We start from the raw sequence: 20,281 nt of genomic DNA, 5'->3' as shown, positions 1-20,281 counted from the left end.
GCTAAACTAGAGTGAAGTGCCTAAAATTCTGGGCCTATAGTCAAGAAGACCTGAAATTGAATCTCACCTCAGATGCTTGCTAGCTGTGTGACCCTGGGCAAGTCACTTAATCATTATCGGCCTCATTTTTTTCATCTGTAAAACAGGGATAATAGCAGCATCTTCTTCATAGGGTTTTCATGAGGATCAAAAGGAATATTATGAAATATTTGCAAACCTTAAAGCATTATATAAAATGTTAGGAATTATTACACAAAAGATAAAATGAGATATTTATAAAGTGATTTATAAAGTTTAAAGTGCTATATGAATATCTAGGTATTATTATTCACTATTAAGATATACTATGAAGGATATCACCCAGGAAATGTATCATTGGAAAAAGAAGAGGAGTAAGCCCAATTCTGAAAAAATTTTTAACTAGCTAATGTGTTCCAGTACCATGCTAAGGATTGGCAATATAAAGCCAAAATGAAGAACAGTTCGTGCTTGCTTCAAGGAGTTCACATTCCACTGGGCTGGTCATGGAGTGAGATGAAGGGATAATAGATACACAGTCGGAGAGTTGCAGCGGTATCCATAGGAGGTAAAAAATATCTTGAGGAGGGCCTCTGGCCTGTTGGGTCAATTTTTTTGTCGGGTGATTCACTGGGAGAATATGGTGAATAATGACACAGGATAAGGAGGCATGGACGGGCTGGGATTTGTGCCAGTGAAAAGCACAGGTCCATTGGATAGCTATTGTCCTTGTTTTCCCTTCCCAGCCCCCGAGAGTCTTCAGTTGTCTTTTTATTGGTCAGTCTCTGGAGGTCAGTAAAAAGAAACTGGGAGAGGGAGGAGGGAAGAGATGAGAAAAAAGATGTCCTGGGAAGATAAAATCATAATGTTCCTAAAAGTGCTGGCAGATAAAATATGGGAGCTGTCCAAATGAGCTAAGAAACTAAAGAAAGGTCTTTTCTGTCATCTGGCACGAATGATATACGTGATGATCTAAGTCTCACAGTGATAATGCCATAGCATCTTTCCCCCTCCACAGAAGCTTCACATACTGGAGATTTTAGATACTTATTTTGCCATTTATTCCAACAACATTTGTGTTCAAAATGTTTTGCACCACAAATGATACTCTCAAATTCAAAAACACACTAAACAGAGCATTTTTTTCAATGTTACAATGTCCTTTTGCTGACATTCCCAGTTGAAAAACCTTTAGGCATGAAAGGCTAGTTGTATGGATAGATGGGCCCCTGCCTTAATGGTAACATTGGAAGAATACTGAATAGTCAGTCTCTTTTAATCAAATGCCTTACCTAGTAGCCAGCCACAATCCCAGGGTTAGAGCCAGTCCATGTGTTTCCCAAAAGAGCTGCTTAGAATGTAGAGACAAGATGGTGCAGTAAAGCCAGGGGGGTCACCTGAATTCTCCCTCAAATCCCTCCAAAAACCTTTAAAATGACTCTAAACAAATTCTAGATCAGCAGAACTCACAAAAAGATGGAGAGAAACACATTTCTAGCCCAAGACAACTTGGAAGGTTGGCAGGAAAGATGAGAGAGCAGCAAGATGAGAGAGAAGTGCAGTTCGTGCCAGTGCAGACCAGGCCCAGGGTGACTGAATCACTGGCAGCAGTGGTGGTTTCCAAACCTCTCAGCCCTCCGATCCCACAGATGGCTTGGAAGGTCAGCAGGAAGGGACTGTTGCACCTGGGTGAGAGTGGAGCACAGTCCAGAGCAGGCCAAGCCAGCACAACCTTGGCCCCAGCAAACCGGGAGCAGGCCTTGGGAGTGACTGAATCAGCAGCTGCAGTGGCAGTGGCTGCTTCTGGAGCTCTCAGCCCACAGACAGTAAGGGGGTCAAACAACTGGTCAGAAGGAGATGACAAGGTTCTATTGCTAGCATTGAGGCAGGAGTCTGTTGCTTTGCCCATACTTGGATTTGGGTCACAGTCCTGGGTGGCAGTCCCAGGGTGAGGAGGAGCACTAGCACAGCTGAGCTTGTGGCTGCAGTGGAGTGGAAATCCTCTTCACAGTTCCAGGGCAGACAAGGGTGCACGTGGTCACTCACACACCAAAGCACAGGTTCGGAGAATAGTAAACATCTCTCCTTAGATCATACCACCTTGGAAGAACTGAAAACTTACAGGTCCCTAGAAGTATCTCTGAAACAGTTGCACAAAATACCTGAAGCTTGGGACAGTGTGCCCTCCACCCTGGAAACAGAGCTTTACTTTAACAAAGACTTAAAAGTCAAATAGTAGGCTGGGAAAATGAGCAGACAATGGTAAATGAAAAATAAAAAACCCTCTAATTATAGAAAGTTACTATGGTGACAAGGAAAATCAAAACACACACTCAGAAGAAGAAAACAAAGTCAAAGCTCCTACATCTGAAACCTCCAAGAAAAATATGAATTGATTTCAGGCCATGGAAGAGCTCAAAAAGGATTTTGAAAATCAAGTAAGAGAGGCAGAGGAAAAATTGGAAAGAGAAATGAGAGTGATGTGAGAAAATCATGAAAAAAGTCAACAGCTTGGTAAAAGAGACACAAAAAATACTGAAGAAATTAACACTTTAAAAAACAGAATAGGCCAAATGATAAAAAAGATCTAAAAAGCAGAATGGGCCAAATGGAAAAGAAAGTCTAAAAGCTCACTGAAGAAAATAATTCCTTAAAAATTAGAATGGAGCAAGTGGAAGCTAATGATTTTATGAGAAATGAAGAAATGATAAAATGAAACTAAAAGAATGAAAAAAAGAAAGGACAATGTGAAATATCTCTTTGGAAAAACAACTGACCTGGAAAATAGATCCAGGAGAGATAATTTAAAAATTATTGAACTACCTGAAAGCCATAATAAAAAAAAGAGCTTACACATCATCTTTAAGAAATTATCAAGGAACACTGCCCTGATATTCTAGAACCAGAGGGCAAAATAGAAATTGAAGGAATCTACTGATTACCTCCTGAAAGAGATCCCAAAAGGAAAACTCCTAGGAATATTGTAGCCAAATTCCAGAGTTTCCAGGTCAAAAAGAAAATATTACAAGCAGCCAGAAAGAAACAATTCAAGTTGCGTGGAGCCACAGTCAGCATAACACAATATTTAGCAATTTCTACATTAAGGGATCAGAGGGATTGACATATGCTATTCCAAAGGGCAAAGGAGCTAGGATTACAACCAAAAATCACTTATCTAGCAAAACTGAGTATAATCTTTCAAGGAAAAAATGGATATTCAATGAGATAGAGGACATTCAAGCTTTCTTGATGAAAAGACCAGAGACGAATAGAAAATTTGACTGTCAAATACAAGACTCAAGAGAAGCATAAAAAGGTAAACAAGAAAGGGAAATTGTAAGGGACTTAATAAGGTTAAACTGTTTACATTCCTACATGGGAAGATGATATTTGTAACTCATAAGGCCTTCCTCATTATTCGGGTAGTTAGAAGAAGTATATATAGACAGAAGGCACAAGTGTGAATTGAATATGAAGGGATGATATCTAAAAATAAAATTAAGGGATGAAGAGGAATATACTGGGAGAAGGAGAAAGGGAGAGGTAGAATGGGGTAAATTATCTCACATAAAAGAGGCAAGAAAAAGCATTTACAGTGGAGAGGAAGAAGGGGGAGGTGAGAGGGAAGGAGTGAGTTAACTTTCCTCTCATCAGAATTGGCTCAAATATGGAACAACATACAAACTCATTTGGGTACAGAAATCTATCCTACCCTAAAGGAAAGTAGGAAGGGAAGGGGGTAAGAGAAGAGGGGGATTTGATAGAAGGAAGGGCAGACTGGGGGAAGGGGTAGTCATAAGCAAAACACTTTTGAGGAGTAACAAGATGAAAGGGGAGGGAGAATAGAATAAGGGGGGTAGGAAATAGGATGGAGGAAAATACAGTTAGCAATAGTAACTGTGAAAAAAAATTGGGAGCAGGTTTCTCTGATAAAGGCCTTATTTCTCAGACATATAGAGAACTGAGTCAAATTTATAAAAATAAGAGCCATTTCCCAATTGATAAATGATCAAAAGAAATGATCAGTTTTCAGGTGAAGTAATCAAAGCTATCTATAGCCATATGAAAAAAATACTCTTACTACTGATTGGAGAAATACAAATTAAACAATTCTGAGGTACTTCTTCATACTTATTAGATTGGCTAATAGGACATAAAAGGTAAGTGACAAATGTTGGAGAGGATGCAGGAAAAAATGAGACATTAATGCGCTGTTGGTGGAGTTGTGAACTGATTCAACCATTCTGTTGAGCAATTTGGAACTATGCCCAAAGGGCTATAAAACCATGCATTACCCTTTGACCTACCACTACTAGGTCTGTATCCTGAAAGGGATAAAACATAGAAAGGAAAAAGACCTATAGGTACAAAAATATTTATAACTGCTCTTTTTTGGTAACAGAGAATTAGGAATTAAGGGGATGCCCAGTGGAACAAGTTGTGGTATGTGATATGATGGAACACTTTTGTACTGTAAGAAATGATGAGCAGGATACTCTCAGAAAAACCTAGAAAGTCTTGCATGGGCTGCTTCAAAGTGAAATGTACTGTGCACAAAGTAGTAGCAATATTATAAGATGATCAGCTGGGAATGACTTAGCTATTTTCAACAATACAACGACCCAAGACAACTTTGAAGGACTACGATGAGAAATGCTGCACATCCCCAGAGAAAGAACTGATGGTGTCTGGATACAGATTGAAGTGCTTTTTAAACTTTCTTTGCTTTTCTTGAGGGTTTTTTTGGTCTATATTTTCTTTTACAACAGGACTAATATGGATATGTTTTGCATGACTACACATACATAACCTGTATCAAATTGCTTGCCTTCTCAATGAGGCGGGGTGTAGAGGGAGGAAGGGATAGAATTTATAACTCAAAGTTTTAAAAGTGAATGTTAAAAATGTTTTTACATGTAACTGGGGAAAAATCAAATACCAAATAAAATAAAATGTAACTATGTCATAAAGGAAGAGTAATACATTAACCCACCTGGGGCCATTGGAATGTTACCAATGCAATTCAGTTATTTTATAGTGAACGTCTTCTATGTCTAACATGGAGCTGACCCATGGTAGTTTCTTCAAGGCTGTGCTAGTGAGCATGAGCTTTGGCAGATCAATCAAATGGTCAATCAAGAAGCATTTATTAAGCACCTACTGTGTACCAGGCCCTGCTTTAGGCATTAGAGAAACCAAAATGAATGTAAAGTAATCCTGGCCCTCAAAGAGTTCATATTCTATTAGGGCAACACAGGATGTTCACAGAGAAGTAGAGACCAAGCTGAAAAGGTGTGGGTCTGGTGATGGCCTGTGTGTCTGCTGACCAAGGACCATCCTTGGGCTCAGTGTGGACAGACTGGTCAACCAGTTTGACCCCAGGATGATGGATTTTTAGGTGAGGGGAGGGAAGAGAAGGAGCATTTGTATAGTGGCTACTTGTGTCAGGCACTGTGGTGAACACCTTTGACAAATATTATCTCATTTGATGCTGACAGCAACCCTGGTAGGTAGGTGCTATTATGTACCCTATTTCACAGATGAGGAAACTGGGGCAGAGAGGCAGATAGAGGTTAAGTGATTTGCCTAAGGAAACAAAGCTTATAGGGTCTGAGTCCGGATTTGAACTTAGGTCTTCCTCATTCCAGATCCAGTGCTCTAACCACTGCACCACATACCCACCTCAGGGGCCTTTTCAGCAGCATCGACTGTTGTGAACCATCCACTAAGCTGTAGAAATATCAAAAGCTATATAGACAGAAGGAAACCCATACTATGTGTGTCATAGATTCTTGAAGTTTTGAAGCATTGGAGTGTATCTACTAGGTGCAACATATGCCTTGGCAATACATAAGATTATCTAGCCTGCCATTTAGCAAGGCTTAGAGGGAACAAGATGCTTAACAAATCCATTCAATTCCCTTTGATGCCCAATGATATTGGGTATATGGGAGCCCAGTGAAAGGAGGGTTCACAAATATTTGGGGGGGTAAGTCTAGACTTGTGATTGTGTGGGAGCCCTTATAGAGAAAACCTCCTTGACTAATGCAATGATTCTGCACATTGTTGGCTTAGAGAGTTGTCTAAAGAACTGAGGTGTTAAATCATTTGCCCAAGATCATATAGATGACATGCAACAAAACTGAGGCTTGAACCCAGTTCTTTGTGACTCCAAGGTGAGCTTTTTCTTTACTCTATCACATGGCCTCCCCTATACTGGGATAGAGAGTAACAAAAGGAGGGAGAGCAGACAGGGAGAAAGAAAAATCTTACAAGTTGACAAGCCAATGAGAAGCTTTGCCTTTTTCACAATTTTTCCTCTATCCACTCCTGTCCCTAGGGATTAAAACTTTGGATTCCATGTTACCACACCAAGAAAGCCAGATCAGCTGAGCTGTGGGGAAGCAAGAAAGCAACTGTAGGCAGCAGCTCTGAAGATGGCAACAATTTTTCATCTTCAGTGTGGCTCTCTGCAAATAACAGATAAAATCAGGGAGAATTTCTAAAATGAAAAGAAAAAAGATTTGGGGGAGAATATCTTTGAAGTATATATATATATATATATATGCATATATATATGATAAAAATTTTGAAAATGTCATTTCAAACCAATAAATAACTGATGCAAACATAGAGAGACTAGAACTTTTGTACCAATGGAATGCTAAACAATGACCAGTGATTTTGTGGCTGGCAGCTATTCACAATAAAGTCAGGCAAATGAAATGAAGGTAGAGAATAATAGAGATGAATCTTTTTGTTTTTGTACCTGGATTTATTTGTGTGTTCACCAGGAATGTTATTTGGGACCAGGAGAAATCTGATTCATTCCCCCAGTTCCACAAAGCTTCTTTCAGTGGTTTTGGGGATGTACTCTGATAGTCATATATTTGGCAGGGAGTAAAGGGCATTTTCAAACCTTAATTTTGGTTACTTGGGGTCAGGGACCTTGAATAGGTGTTAGGAGAAAGATAGAAAACTAGAAAATCTTAGCTTGTGACTTCTCCTATTTGGCCATATGCTGACCCTTGCCACGTGTTCCCTACATGCAAGTGATCCCTCTTTGTGTTCCCTCACTGTCTCTTCTCTGTTCATGTGTGTTCTCATTTATGCCTTCTGCCAATGGTAGCATGGTAACTGGTGGGAGAGTGTAACCTTCGTCTGCATAGTGAAGATCTTTTCTTGTCACCCAACTAGCCATGCTATTGTTTAAATAGCTTCTATTTTGAATGAATGTGTACTCTGGTCATGTAAATGGAAATGCACTGGTGGGGACTTATAAGCTATGGCTTTGAATGAATGTAGCCATGCGAAATACTTCAAACATGGAGTAGTTTGTGGGGACACATTCATGAGGGCACCCCTGAATGCTCCACTGATCTAGAAGAGAAATAGCCATTCTCTGATGGGGATAGGATCAAACGACCTGAATAGACAATTTATGAAGGAAGAAATGCAGAATTATTAATAATTCCTTGAAAAGTTGTTCACACTCTACAACAATCAGAGAAATGCAAATTAAAATAACTGTGTCCCCTTGAAATGGACAAAAATAGCTAAGTACAATAAAATCTCATGTTGACGGGGCTGTGGGGCATGCTATTAGGTTGTTGGTGGGAATGTAAATTGGCACGAGCTTTTCGGAGAGCACCCTGGCAATGTACAATGAGAGTTCTCAAATAGATCCCAGCCTCTGACCCAGCAATCCCACTGCTGCGCTTGTGTCCTCAGGATGTTATTACAGATAGAGAAGGGTCTGTTCAGTATAAACTTATTCAAAGCTGTTTCTTTATAATAACAAAAACCTGGAAACAGCCTACCTCCCCAGGGACTGGAGGATGGCTGAATAAATTGTGGAGTACCGATGTAATGGAATATTGTTGTGCTGGAGAATGACAGATACAGGAAATCAAGAGAAATCTGGAATGCCATCCAAGGGGATGCGAAGGGAGGAGAGCAGAAGTAGAGCATAAGTAATGAATAGATGAACATTTGAATAAATAAGAGTAGGAAAAGGGCTTTTGGTGGTGAATTTTGGGGAGGATATGGATGAGAATGACACAGGCTGGACAGCCATGTTCCTTGGGTTTTGATTGGCATTGTTAGAACCCTTAGATCAATGAAATCATAGTTCTGTTGAATATTTTAGAACAGAATTTCACAAATATGGAAATGGAAAAGAAATCTGAAAGGTACACAGGGCAAATGAGCTGGGGTGGGTATTATTCTATTAAATATTATATCGTTCCCTTCTTTAAAAAATGAAAATATATACAGTTCAGATATTAAGGTTTTTTTCAGGGTTTGGACTCATGTTTTGTTTCCTTATTTGTATTTATTTGCATGTTGTTAAGTTTAATTAATTAGTCAACAATCAAAAGGCATTTTTTAGCACCAACTATGTGCCAGGCATTATATTAGGCTCTGAGGTAAAAAGACAAACATGCATGAAACTCTATCTTCCCTCAAGGAGCTAATGATTGTCGGATTTTGGATCAGGAAGACTTGATTCAAATATAGCCCAAGGCACTTGCTAACTGTGTGACCCAGGACAAGTCACTTAACCTCTGTTGGAATAAGTTTCATACCCTATAAAATGAAGGTACTAACGGTGCCCATATCACAGAGTTGTGATAACCAACTGAGATGACCTGTAAATCACTTTACAAACCTTGACCTTCTATAGAACTTCACGCTGTTATTATTAATTAAAATCTCCTGCGCAACACTTCAGACAACTGGTCGCTCTGTTGCCAGTGAATGGCTTGCAGACCCCCCAGTGAGAGTTGCTGCTACCCCTAGAGGCTACCCTTTTCATTCGAATTGCTCTAATTACTAGAAAACCTTTCCTTAAATCAAAGTTGTCTGGGAACGATGAAAGGTTCAAAGATCTGCTCTGCATTACACAGTCAATACATATCCAAGGTGAGACTTGAACCCAGATCTTCCTGATGTTAAAGCCAGACTTCTGTACTCTGTGATTCTGTTCTACCTCTTACTGACTGCTTTACATTAAACTTCTTTGGGAAATTGTGATATTACATTTTTATCCAATTCCAATTTATTGGTGCCAATAACCTGTTAGAGCAGGTCAGATTGGAGCAGTTATAATTGTATGCAGTATTTTCACATCTTCACCCATTTTCTTATTTGTTGTTGATTATGACATTTACTTATTTTAATTATAATGATTGTAGTGTTTAAGCAGTATAATAACTAGGACACCAAAACCTGCATGACTCTGCAGCAGTATTACTCACATATTCTCCCTCCTCTTGCTGCTGACCCCTTTACCCCAGAAAGTTTGATAAATTAATTTCATTTTAGCACAGAAAGCTCTTCCTCTATTAACCTAAACTATGCCTCCCTTTGACTTTAATTTCTACCTTCTGGAGTCAAGCAGAAGTAGTTCATTCCGTTAAAAAACATTTAATAAACACCAGCTGTGTGCAAGGCACTGTTAGACACCAGAGATGATGCAAAGTTATATAGGATATGGTCCCTGTCCTCATCTAACTGCCAGTCTTTCAAATACTTGACAACCATCACCATGTTCCCAAGCACCTTCTTTTCTCCAGGCTCCACTTCCCTCTTCTGCTTCTGTGGAGCTCCATGCTTTAAGTGAAAGTGAACTGAATTTCTGCCCCACCTCCTTGATTTCCAAGCTTCTTCATTTTACAATCCAGGTAATGAGACTTTATGGAAAATATTACCTGGATCAACCCTTCACCAAAAAAGACAGTGAGCAGAGAAATGGCCTGAGAAACAAGAAGAAACATGTATCAACATAATCTTTAATCCATCATGGCTCTGCATAAGTATCTGAGGAAACGTTGAAGACACTTCTCATTTATGCCACCAAGGAAATAGTAGTAAATACTTGGAATTAAATTGTGTCCAGTGACCTTTTGATTTCTTTTCAAAACAGTTCTCAGAGGAAGCCGTAGTGAGGAAAAGTTATAATTTCACAAAATGGCCATTAAAAATATAAAAGCAAAGGAAACACATGTTTAGAAATAGATTTTTGGTCCATGGGAAACAAGTAGCTAACAGCATTTGGATTTTTGGTGATCTCTTAATTTTGAGCAAGCAAAACCCCCAAACCAAACCCACCCCTAACCCCCAACCTTTATCCTCAATAGTTTCCTCAAGCTCTAACTGGGTGTAGATTTGTCTCAGTTTCTTTTGATCTCTCTTCTACCAACCACAGCTCCCCCAAGTGTAAGTTGGTAGCCAACCAGATCTTCTATATCCATTTTAACGAGAAAGGGCCAGGATCACAGAGCCTGTGAGTTGGGAGGGACCCCAGGGGCTCTCTAGCCCAGCCCACAGTCTGAAGGAATCCCCATTTTGGCTAGTTCTGAATTAGTGTGAATAATGAAACCCCAGAAGTGATCCCATGTATTTGAATTCACACAATCTGAAGTATAATTATGTTAAAATATGGTAATTGGTTCCAATCCAATTGACATATGCTGTGTGAATTAGAATGCTGTGACCACTTCATGGGATTCATTATTCCCATTAATCGGGATCTAGCAGTACAACATATTGGAAAATAGCAATTAGTGATGCAAAAGCCATGTGCTACTTTGTTGTCATGACAGCCGTTGGAAGACATTGGGCACTTGCTCAAATAGACCAGTCAGTCAATAACCATTTATTAAGTACCTACTATATCCCAGGCACTGTGCTAAATTCTGGGGATACAAAAGGAGACAAAAGAGTCCTTCCTCTCAAGGAGCTCACAGTCTAATGGGGGAGACAACAAGCAGGCAAATATATGCAAACAACCTATGTACAGGATAAATAGGAAATAATTAACAGAGAGAAGGCACCAGCTCTAAGAGCCATTGGAGAACGCTTCCAGTAAAAGAAAAGATTTTAGGGAACTTGAAGGAATCCAGAGAAGTCAGTAGGAAGAGGTGAGGAAAAACATTACAGGCATGGGGGGCAGCTGGAGAAAGTGCCAGGAGCTCAGATGGTGGGTCTTGGTTTCCGGACAGATAGTAGGCCAATGTGCCTGGATCAAGAGTACTTGTAGGGGAGTAAGATATAAGAAGACTCGAAAGGTAGGAGGCAGCCAGGTTATGAAGGGCTTTGAAGGCCAAAGGGAGGATTTTGTATTTGATCCTGGAGGCCTTTGAGCCACTGGAGTTTATTGAGTGAGGTGTGTGTGTGTGTGTGTGTGTGTGTGTGACATGATGAGACCTGTGCTTTGGAACAATCACTTCGTTGGCTGAATGGAGGATTGACTGGAGTGGGGAGAAGCTGAGGCAGGCAGAACCACCACTAGTTATTGTAATAGTCCAAGCATGAGGTAGTGAGGGTCTCTGCCAGGGTGGAGGCAGTGTCAGAGGAGAGGAGGGAGCACAGAGTTGAAATTGATGGGCCTTGGACATATTGATTATGCAGGGTAAGGGAGAGAGGAATCAATCAGCTCCTGGGTTGGGAGCCAGAGGGTCTGGGAAGATGGAATTGCCCTCGGTAGTAACAGGGACATTAAGAGAGGGGGGCAGTTGAGGGGGAAAGCTCCAAAGTTTGGTTCTGGACATGTTGAGTTTAAAGTATCTATTGGACATTTGGATTGAAATGTCTGAAAGGTACTTGGAGAGGTGAGATTGGAGGTGAGCAAACACAGCCCCTCTCCTTACCCACCATTTCACATCCTTGGCTGCCCATCCTGTGGATGCCTTGGATCAGATGGTTTTCTCCCAAGGAGCAGTGAGTCTGTATTTTTTGAAATACTGTCAAATCTCACTTGTGGCTGCCCTTGTACTCTGATGGCTCAGCAAAATTCTGGGAGTAGAATGCTCTCCTGATGGCTGAATTGCTTTTTCCTTACTATTTTCTTTGAGTCCTTTGCAAAGTCTATGGTTTCATCTGTCAATTATGTTCTTTCCTACCCCTAAGTTATAGACATTAAATAATAACAATGCTCTTTCATTCAATTAAATTCAACAAATATTTATTATGTTCCTAATACATGTGGGTCACTGTGTTAGGTGCTGGGGATATGAAGTTAGAAAAAAAAAGAAGTCCCTGTTCTCACAGAGATTATGTTCTGATAGGGAGATATGTCCATGGAGAAAATTCTGAGGCCATAAATAGATGATTCTGATAAGAAATAAAAGGTGAGATTATCTAAAGAGACCAGTAGAGTTGCATAGGGAATTCATCCATCCATCCATCAATCAATCAACAGGTGTTTTTATAGTGTCTACTATGTCCTATGAGCTGGGGATTGATATACAAAATGGAATAACCCTTGTCCTCAGGCCACTCAGATTCTGATGGAACACAGATAAAATTCTGGCAGCATAAACAGATGATTCTCATGAGTTAAAAAAGGTGGAATTGTCTAAAGAGACCAATGTATAGCTTTAGGGAATGTGTCAAGCAACCAATCACTGATAATTCAGCAAGAAGGTACTAAGAGATAGGACACTGTCCTAGGTGCTGGAGATTCTAGTGTTTGAAAGGCTCTTAGTTGGAGGAGCAGTCACATGTGGCCTATTAAGAAATATCCGAAGGGTTGAGTGGAAATTGCAAAGAGGAAATTTGACCTTGATGGGGAAAACCATCCTAACAATGAGACTTGTCCTGAAAGGAATGGGCTGCCTCAGGAGGTGGTGGGGTCCTCTTCACTGGGGCTCACGTATAATCTAGAGGATGCTACTGTTCAGAGATGGGTTGGTTGAGGTGACTTTTGAGCCCTGAAATTGTGCTCTTCTGTTACCCCTGCTAAAACAAATGCTCTCCCATTTGACTTTGCCTCCTTTTATTCACCCTGTCTTATTGGGTGTTTTGAATTCCCCGTGGAGGCAAGAACCATAGTAATGAGCTTCCAGCCTTCTTTTGCTTCCGAGACTGTCATTAATGGAGCTATTTCCATACATTTCTCTGCAGACAGCCTTAAGCTGTAACCAGAAATGTCTTTTCAAAATCTCGATTTTTTCACCCCTAGTTGAACTCGTCTTGGTTTTCATGTTTTTGATGAATGGATGTTGTCTTTAGACATTCTCGGCTATCCTGGGGAACCTTAAAGCATATTCGCAACCTCTTCTCAAGTGGAAACTTAAAAACCAAGATTATGAATAGACCAAGGGGAACCTTGTTTCCCAAGAAACATGTTAGACCTATTGCAGGATCAGTCTTTAGCACGTCTGCCTTTATTTGGGGGGGCAGCCCTTCCGTGCTGGGGATCAGGGCCCAGATATCATATAGCCTTGGATTTGGGAGGTCCTAGAGTGGCATTGGTGGCATTGATGCTCATCCTAGCAGGTAAGATAAAGAGCACCTCTCTGTTGTGATTGTGAGAGTCCTGAGGAGCTGGGGCCCCTCACGTCTGTGGAGGTGAGAGGATCCTCAAGTAGGTCTGGGAAGATCCCATTTTGTGGCTAGGGATTGGGGCCAAGGAACCCTCAGAAGGTGTTCAGACCTAAGGTTATGGCCTAGAGGTCCTAGGGGCGTATGTGCCAGGCAGTTTCCAGAGAGGTCCTGAGTTATAGCCGATGAGGTCTCGAGGAGGTGTCCTGTGTCCTAGTCCATGAACTCTGTGGAGGATGGCATCAGGGAAGTCTTTGCAGGGGTGTCTGAGGCCCCTTGGTCTGGGTCACCAGTCTTGGGAGTGAGTCCTCTAGGTTGTGATTGGTAGCTTCTGGATGGGATAGAGACTTGGATGGGTCCTAGGGCAGAGCTTATGAATCCCATAGTAGAATGGGAGTTTCTTAAGGACGAGGCCTATTTTTAACTGTATACTCAGTGATTCAGTGGATAGAGTGCTGGATTCAGGGTCAGGGAGATCTGACTCTGAATCCTATCTCAGACACTTATTAGGTGTGTGACCCTGGGACAGTCCCTTAACCTGTCAGCCTTCCTCTCCTAATCTATGCAATTGGGATGATAAAAGCACTTCCCTCCCAGGATTGCTCTAAGGATCAAATGAGGTACTATTTTTTAAGTGCTTTGCAAAGCTCAGGCTCTACATAAGCACTAGCTATGGTTTGTTCTTTCACAAGGGCCTACTACAAATTCAGCAGGTCATTTAATCTCATCTGGGTCCTCACAGCTGCCTGGGAATCCTTTTGTTGCATAGCCCTGGGCCTGTCATCAGGAATACTCCTCTTCTTGAGTTCAAATCTGGCCTTAGACATGTACTAACTGTGTTACCCTGGACAAGTCATTTAACCCTATTTGCCTCAGTTTCTTCAACGGAAAAATGAGCTGGAGAAGGAAAAGGCAAACCACTCCAGTATCTTTGCCAAGAAAACCCCCGATGAGGTCATGAAGACTTGGACATAACTTAAAATGACTGGACAACACTGACAATTTTAACTACTCCCCTTCTCATCACACCTGTTTCAAAGACTTCTCTTCTTCCTTTGTGTACAGTAGGCACTTCAATAAATGCTTATGGGACTGAACTCTTCATTCAGAAGTAAAGAAAGCAAGCATAGTCTGCCTAATTAGCTTTACTATCGAAGACTTTTGGCTTGATGGGGTGAAGGGAAGAGACACATTTACTGTTTGTATTTTTCTACCCAAAGAAATAACATAAAGAGAAAAGAAGTGGTGAAAAAGGCCTAATCTAAGCCTTATGGTAGGACAAATATCTACCAAGGTCCCCGAATCAGGTGAGGCTCTTTTCCGCCTAAAACAGTAGTGTATCCTCATCAATTGGGGAGTGAATGAACAAGGTGTGGTGTCTGGTTGTGATGGAACACTACTGTGCTGTAAGAAATGGTGAGTTTAATGATCTTAGAGAGACATGGAAAGATTTACACAAAATGGTGAAGAGTGAAATGAGCAGAACCAAGAGAACATTGCATATAATAACAGCAATATATGTAAAGTTATCCTATACATACATACATGTATTTGCATATATATGTATGTATGTGTATATACATGCATATGTATGTATGTGTATATGCTTAAACACACCTATTTGTGTCTAATGGTAGCCATCTCAAGGGTGGGGTGGGGGTGGAGGGAAGAAAAAAAAAGGAAAAAAAGACATTTACATAATAACTTTATTATATTTTTAAAAGGAATAGCAAGTTGTACATAACAGATTCACAATTTCATTGGCAGTCATCTTTTTTTATTATACTCTGTTATGGAAGTGCTTGTTTTATTCCATAAATTAAAAATTAAATTAAAAAATCCAGTAGCAAAACTGTTTTCCAATCTTAACTGGTTCAGGGAACTTAGATTCAGGCCATTGTCTGATACAAAAGCCAATTCAGAAGAAGTCAAGGTCTCTTCCTTCAGGCTGAGATGCATTTCTGGTCAGCATGCTATGTTATGGTGGCAAGTGTGAAGGCACAAAAGCCTCACTCACTGGACCAATACTGGGTCCTTCCTGAGGATCCTTTCTATGCTATCATTAAATCAGGTGAAGTCTTTTGGTCAACTGCTAGATGCTCTCAGTGTTTCCTTTCATTCCAGTCCCCGACTTGATCCACTACCCTGATCTGAGTCCGACCTGGGTTAGGAGAGACATGTAAATGAAGCTTTGGAGAGTCATCCTAGGACTTCTGGGAGTATCCTAGAAAATGTTTGTTGTCTTTGTCCGGCATCCATCTCCGCAGGGAAGGATGTAGGATTGCTTTAATGCTAAAGTGGTGATGAACAATGGCAGTTTTAGTCTGAAAGCCCCACAAATGGCTTCTTGTAAGGCCGGCCCCATTGGGGCTGCTGTTTGGATGTAGCACAAAGGGACAAGGAGGCAGGCTATCACTGCAGCCTTCCTTCTGGTGTCAGCCTATGGAAAGGAGCTGCCATCATCCAAAGTCTGAGTTTGTTTAGCCTTGGCAAAGGCTGGCTGCCTTTCCCCTTCCTCTTAGAGAAATTTTACTCCCTAAAAAGCTGGTGAAAAGGCTTTTTGCACATCAGCTTCCTCCACAAACAACACTTGAATGAGTTAAGTGTAAACAAATGAGGGTCTGATGGACTGGGTTTCACTGAGAACACATAGAGCTGAAAAAGATCAAAGGAGGTGAGGGGAAGTGCTCGGCAAGAGACATCTGGGTGTTTGCAAACCTCGCACAGGGAATGGCAGTGGAGAAGCTCCCCAGATGGTCGGCTTTGACCTCATGCCATTGCTGGTATCATTAACATCATTATTGATAAAAGCAAAAAAGAATTTTCCCCGGTCATGTGCTCGAATACTATACGAACTCCTATTTATATGGTTCTGTAAGCCATATAAGTCCTTTCTGCACAACAACTCTGTAAAGAAGGCATTGTGAATATGATTATCCCCATTCTATAGATGAAAAACTGAGGCCCTGAAAGGTGAAGGGATTTTTTTGATCATATGTCTAATAAGTATGACAGAGGGGAGACTTTAAGCTGAGCCTTTCCATACTTTCTTGGTCATTTTTATGGCAGCAAATATGGGACCTCAGCAGTAAGACATCATAAGATCCTGCCAATAACCTTGCTTCTTTTACTTTAGATCAATGAATTAATCCATCAACAAGCATTTAAGTATCTTTTATGTACTGGGGATACAAAGTCAGGAAAGAAACCAGGAGCTTACCTTCCATTGGGGAAAACAACATAAATATATTAATACGTACAAAATGTGTGCAAATGAAATACAGAGTTTCAAGGTGTTTTAAAATGTTTTTTAGTGTGTGGATGAACATTACTCCCGGGTCATTTGGACAGCATAGCCTGAGGAGTGTTTGGGCTGCAGGGACTCAGTGAACCTTGACTTGACTAGACTTGATTAGAAAGAACACTTTCACTGGAGTCAGAAAACCTGGCATCAGATTCCACCACTGACACTGACTCTCTGTGTGGTGTTTGGGGAGTCACTTAGCCTTCATGGGCTTCAGTTTCTTTAGCTGTAAAAAGATGGAGGGGGACTGAACTTGATGGCCTTTGGGCCCTCCAGCTCTAGATCCGCAAATTCTGAAATGGGTTCAGAGGGTGTGAACATTGGAGTCTTTAAGAACAACACATTAACCTTGGGTGATGGGCCAACCAACAATCTCCTTACCAAGAGTCTGGCACCCCAGGGCCTTGTTCATAAGGGTGAAGGAACAACTTAGGTCATTGGAACTTTAACAAGGAAAGGAAATTAGACATACAATTTATAGCTGTGAATAAATATCGTAACCTTGTACTTGACAAGTGTAGAGATTTAAAATTTTGGGATAAGAATTCATTATTTGGTAAAAATTGTTGGGAAAACTAGAGAGTACTATGGCAGAAATTTGGCATAGACTGATGTCTTACGCCATTTACCATGGAACATAGTACTTATCAGACTTATGGGTAGGTGAACAATTTATGAGTAAACAAGAGATTGAGAGCAGAGTGAAGTATCAAATGGATAATTTAGATTACATTAAATTAAAAAGTTTTTGTACAAATAAAACAAATGTAGCCAAGATCAGAAGGAAAGCAGAAAATTGGGGAAATAATTTTATAGACAATTTCTCAGATAAAGGTCTCATATCTCAAATATATAAAGACATTTGTAAAATCCATAATAATATGAGTCATTTCCCAATTGATAAATGATCAAAGGATGTGAACAGTTTTCCAATGAAGAAATCAAAACCGTCTATAGTAATGTGAAAAAGTGCTCTCTGTCATTATTGTTTAGAGAAATGCAAATTAAAACAACCTTGAGATACCATTTTACACTTATCAGATTGGCTAAAATGATTGAAAGGGAAAACCAAGAATGTTGGAGGGGACGCTAGTTCACTGTTGGTGGAACTCTGAACTGATCCAGCCATTTTGGAGAGCAATCTGGAATTATGCCCAAAGAGTTATTAAACTTCCTCTACTCTTTGACCTACTCAGCCTATTGCGATACCACTACTCAGCCTATTGCTAAAGATGATTAGGGAAAAAGGAAAAGAACCTGTGTATTCTAAAATATTTATAACAGCTCTCTTTGTGGTGGCAAAGAACTGGAAATTAAAGAGATGCCTATCAATTGGGGAATGGCTGAACAAGTTGTGGCATATGATTGTGATGGAATACCACTGCGCTGTAAGAAATGATGACCTTGCTTACTTTAGAAAAACATGGATAGACTTGCATGAAATGATGAAGAGCATACTGAGCAGAACCAAGAGAACGTTATATACAATAACAGAAATATTGTTTTAAGAAAAACTTGGAGTGACCAAGTCATTTTGACTATTATAAATGTCCAAATTAACTACAAAAGACCTATGAAGGAAGACACTGTATCCGGAGAAAATAATGATAAATGGTAGTAGGTACAGAACGATTTCACATATACATACACATATATATTATACACACACGTATGTATATATGTGTATACACACATACATACATATTTATGTCTAATGGCAGCCACCCCTGGGGCTGGAGGGGGGAAGAGGAAAGAAAAAAATGAATTTACATGATAATTTTATTATATATTTAAAATTTAAAAAAGAAAGGAAGGCAAAGGAAAGGAAAAGAAGGAAGGAAGGAAGGAAAAGGAAAGAAACATTTATTATCTAATATTTATCAGGGACTGTGCTAATTGCTTAGCAATTATCATCTCATTGGATCCTCACAACCACCCTGGGAGGTGGGTGCTATTATTATCCCAATTTTATTAGCAGTAGCTAAGTGACTTGGCCAGGGTCATACAGCTAGGAAATGTCTGAGCCTAGATTTGAACTTGGGAAGCATCAGTAGATCAGCATTGACTAAGCTATGTTGGAGAGACCTCACAGACTGACTCTGTCCCCACAATGGTGGGGGTCACTCCAACTGTCCTCTGGAAAGGGAAATGAGGAGGGCAGGGCTTAGAGGGGGTTTGCTTTTACCACAATCACCAAGGCAGAGTAGGGAGGCAGCAGCTGGTTCCAATTATCCTAATGACGGCACCACCCTTTCTTCCTCACTGAGATGAAGAACTTATAAAACGTATAAAAGCTGAGCTAGTCTAGCCTTCTGAGCAAATGCTCTGATGCTGCTGAAGGGACTTGACCATCTTCAGCAGGGAGAGAGCAAAAGATCCAGGTGAGGATGGCAGGGGTTTGGTGTGACCAGGAAATGTGATGATCTAGGTAGAGGTGTGTGTGTGTGTGTGTGTGTGTGTGTGTGGGCACGTGCGGGCATGCACTGATGGATGACTTGGTCCAAGCTGCGCTTTTGAAAAATGACATTGGCTTGTGTGGCCAATGGAGTGCATTAGGGAGAGGCTTGAGAAAGGAAAAAAAGTACTCAGAAGCTATTACAAGAATCCACTCCAGAAGTGACGAAGGCCTGAACTAGAGAAGTGGCTGCCTGAGCAGAGAGGAGAGGACATATGATAGAGATTTGTGGTGATAGAAATGACATGATTTCACATCTGACTAAATGTCGAATGTCTGAGAGGGAGCAATTACAGATAACACCAAAGTTCCAAAGTTGGGTGACTAAAATATTGAGAGTAACAGGGAAGGTCTGAAGAGGGTTAAATTTGGGGGAGAAGATAATGAGTACTATTTTGGACGTTTCGATTCAACAAACATTTATTAAGTCCCTACTATGTGCCAGATGCTGCACTAAGTGCTGGGGATACAAATGGGACAAAGCCACCCCCTGCACTCAAAGAATCTTACAATCTAAGGGGAAAAGACAACACAGGAAAGGGAGTGGGATAACGGGGAAAAGGGGGCACCATATGGTACCCAGTCTGGGGGCATCTTGTTGAGTTTGAGATGCTCAGTGGGCATATAATTCATAATGTCCAGTAGTCAGTTTGTTATATCCTTGACTATTTACTTGTACTCATCCTATATATCCAATCTGTTGTCAAGTTTTGTTGTTTCTGCCTTTGCTGCATTTGTCATGTACATCCTCTCTTCTCACAGCCACCACACTGGCCCAGGTCCTCTTCACCTAACCCAGGCTTATTATACTAATTCCATGGTGGCTCTTGTCTGCTGGTTGTCTGCTGGTTCCCTCCACTCCAGTCTCTCTTCCACTCAGCTGCCATAGTGATCTTCCTAAAAGCAAAGGTCATACCTCTCCCCACCCTGTTGAATAAACTCCATTGGTTCCCTTTTATCTCTTAGATCAAATATAAAATCATCTACTTGGCTTTTCAAGCCCTTCACACTCTATTTTCTTTCTACCTTTTTAGTCTTCTATGTTCCAGTGACAACTGGCCTATTTGCTCTTCCTTGAGCAAGATACTGTCTCTTGATTCTGCTTTTTCATGGGAAGTTGATTGTCCCTGGAATGCTTTCTCTCCTCGTCTCTACCTCCTGGCTTCCTTTAAGGC

Source organism: Trichosurus vulpecula, chromosome 9 (assembly GCF_011100635.1).
Source record: "Trichosurus vulpecula isolate mTriVul1 chromosome 9, mTriVul1.pri, whole genome shotgun sequence".
Lineage (NCBI taxonomy): Eukaryota > Metazoa > Chordata > Mammalia > Diprotodontia > Phalangeridae > Trichosurus > Trichosurus vulpecula.
Note: the sequence above shows the minus strand (reverse complement) of the source record.